At 37.3% G+C, this 3,202-nt stretch overlaps 1 pseudogene across 1 annotated transcript; it reads left to right on the top strand.

The window, feature by feature from the left end:
- Positions 1–1,158: 1,158 nt before the first annotated feature.
- On the top strand, positions 1,159–2,766 carry LOC143550332 (parthenolide synthase pseudogene; annotated as a pseudogene). The gene is made up of 2 exons (XR_013138307.1): positions 1,159–2,066; positions 2,134–2,766. The product of XR_013138307.1 is annotated as a parthenolide synthase pseudogene (transcript).
- The last annotated feature ends 436 nt before the right edge of the window (positions 2,767–3,202 follow it).

Raw genomic sequence — 3,202 nt, 5'->3', positions numbered from 1 at the left:
TAGTAATTATAACCCACACCGTTAAATCATCTTCTCCAACCTACTTCCGGCAAGCTTCTGGCCATCTCAACATCGCCACAAATGAATATCACCATTTTTTCCCTCTGAATCCCGCCGTCTCATGTACACTTTTTGATTATACTTGAGTTGTTTTTGTTGGTAAAAAAAATTTTAATCCAAAACTTTTTTATATTGACTATTGATTAAAAAGTTAGATGCCAATTGGCTTATTAGTGTTTGATATGTTCGTTTTTACATCGACTCGGTTTGGATTGAACTTGAGGAGATATGTAATTGATATTTTAAGGAGGGGATATATGTAAATATTTGTTTAATTATGTCATTAAGGGTAAAACGGTCATTTAATTGGTTAATTTAAATGAAATTGGGTGATATGTAATACGTGTGGTTTAGAGAGGGGAAATATGTATCTAATTTTTAAGGGATGAGTAAATATGTAATAAGGTAACTTAGTAAGGGGATATATGCAAATGCCCCTTTATTAAAATTTGAAGAAATCCCTTTTTGTGTTTAGCTTTGATACAATAAAGAACCTAGCCAATACTGACTAGATTCATGTCGACTCATTACCGCATCGCAGTGTTATTGAACACCCATGTTTTACCAACAGAAAAACATCATCTAAATATGCTATCTTTTTGTATTATAAGCTATATAGGTGCCACTACTATTCTCTGCATTTACTAATTTATTTTTTAGGTTTAGTTCTAGTTCCGATACGATCCTAAGCAAAACCAACCAAATTCGTGTTGCTTAATCAATAAGCTATGCGTGTACATATATTGTTTTAGGCTTTCACATATTTATTTATTTTATCTAGTGTCATTTATGTAACGAACTTAATCAATACCAATCAAATTTGTGTCGTGACAGTGGGTTTGATTACCTGGTTGAAATAAAGTTGGATGGGGGTAAGTAAGAATGATGATAACAGTCGATCAAGGAACACATGGAAAGTTGGGTCAACCATCTATCAAACCATTTTTGTCAATTAATAGTACCTACAGAAAAGTGACCACGAGGCATCGAACACCCTTTTACTCAATGCATATATTCTAGTGATTTTCTTTCCATTATAAAGTGACATAAGAGTAAGTTGGAATACCACCATCGGCCAAATTAAAACCAATTAATAACATGGACATCTTCACTGAATGGCCTCTTACAACCATACTAGGCCCTCCATTTTATGCATATTCATATACACCACTCTAACCTCCACTAGTTCGTCCAAGGCAAAGCTTCCCCCAAGCCCTCCAAAGCTTCCCATACTCGGAAACGTTCACCAACTACTAGGTAAATCCCGTCATGAGGCCCTTTGGCAACTTTCGAAACAATATGGTCCCGTTACGCAAATCAACATTGGTTCACAACCCTTCCTTGTCATCTCTTCTCCTGACATGGCCAAAGAAGTCTTAAAAATTCAAGATCACAATTTTTGTTCCCGTGGGCGTTTCCAGGCTACCAAACGATTTACATACAACTATAATGACGCTGCCTTCTCGCCACACAGCGATCACTGGAGGGAAATGCGCAAGCTTTTAGTGACTGAGTTCCTCGGTCTGAAGAGAGCTAAATTGACTAATCACGTGTTGGTGACAGAGATGGAGAGTGTCATCCATTCTCTTTCGTCAAATCCACCAAACACGGAGGTAAATCTAAGTAGTATGTTCTTAGAGATAGTAAAAAATAAGGTGTGTAAGGTGGCATTTAGTAAGAGCTATGTGGACCAACTGCTAAAGGGTCCGTCGTTAGATTTTATGCTTGATGAAACCATTCGATTACTAAATGGATCTGTCGGTGATTCTTTTCCATGGTTAGGTTATTTTATTGACCAACTTAGTGGATGGAATCGTAGGCTGGATGATGGCTTTAGAAATCTCGATACATTCATCGATACAATCATTGATGAGCATCGAAAAAATAAGGTGGAAGAGATAAGTGATGAAGACAAAGATTTTGTGCATACCGTACTTGACATGGCTTCCAAAGAAAATGCTTCTGGCTATCGACCGAGTTATGCAGATTTAAAAGCTCTTATGATGGTAAACCATTTATTTTATTACATTTACTTTTATAAAGATCAAATTAAATGGTTAACTAATATTTCAGGATATTATTACTGGGGGAATTGATTCAACTGTTCTGGCTTTGATATGGGGAATGTTCGAGATCATTAAAAATCCAAGAGTGATGGAAAAACTACAAAGTGAAATCCGAAATTGTGCGGGAGAAATACAAAAGGTAGAAGAACTGGATACCTCAAAAATGGTATTCTTGAAAATGGTTGTCAAGGAGTCACTAAGATTGCACACGCCTGCTCCATACTTGATTCCACATGCATGCTTAAACCATACTAAAGTTAGTGGGTATGATGTCTTTCCTGGTACTGTTGTTCTCGTCAATGCTTGGGGGCTAGCAAGAGACCCAAGCATATGGGGGGAGAATGCAAAGGAGTTCTATCCAGAGAGGTTTACTGCCAATCCTGATGTTGATTTTGGAACCGATAGATTTGAGATGCTTCCTTTTGGAGGGGGGCGAAGGTCCTGCCCGGCAAAGAGCACAGCACCAGGTAATTTAGAGTTCGTGATCGGAAACCTTCTTTACTGGTTTGATTGGAAGCTTCCTAGTGGAACGACGATTGAAAATTTGAGCACAGAAGAACTGGGTACCGCGGTTTTGAGAAAGAAAGATCCCCTTTTCCTTGTACCCACAAAGCATAAGACTTCATCAAGTACCGTATAAATAATTAAATTGTCAAACATGATTTCATCTTTATGCAACAACATAAATGATAATGTATTTGAGTTCTTGTATGTTTGAAGTTAGTTGTGTTATATATTTTCTGTAAGTTATAGAACAATCACTTTCACGTGTGGATGCTTTCATTGTCGTTCATTTGGCTAGTAATGTTTCCCGACGGTGGTGCGTTTCCTCATTGATGATGTTAAAATTAGTATGGACATTTAGCATCCCTTCTGTGGAAGGTTGGGTATTGAGGGTAGTTTCACCACTGCATTCTGACATACCATTTTAATAGGCTTTCATTTAATTTATGGGTTTTGGTTTCATGTTCTCATTGTGTGTTTGTTTCCGATGACACCATAATGTTTTTAGATCGAGTTGATAATTTGCACAAATAATGGATGATGGTGGTGATGAAGGAAGCCAATGGTGCCAA

This window comes from Bidens hawaiensis, unplaced genomic scaffold, assembly GCF_021521415.1.
Source record: "Bidens hawaiensis isolate Kalapana, Puna unplaced genomic scaffold, B.hawaiensis_p1.1 tig00016006_1, whole genome shotgun sequence".
In the NCBI taxonomy this organism is placed as follows: domain Eukaryota; kingdom Viridiplantae; phylum Streptophyta; class Magnoliopsida; order Asterales; family Asteraceae; genus Bidens; species Bidens hawaiensis.
This window is presented reverse-complemented; position numbering and strand designations above follow the sequence as displayed.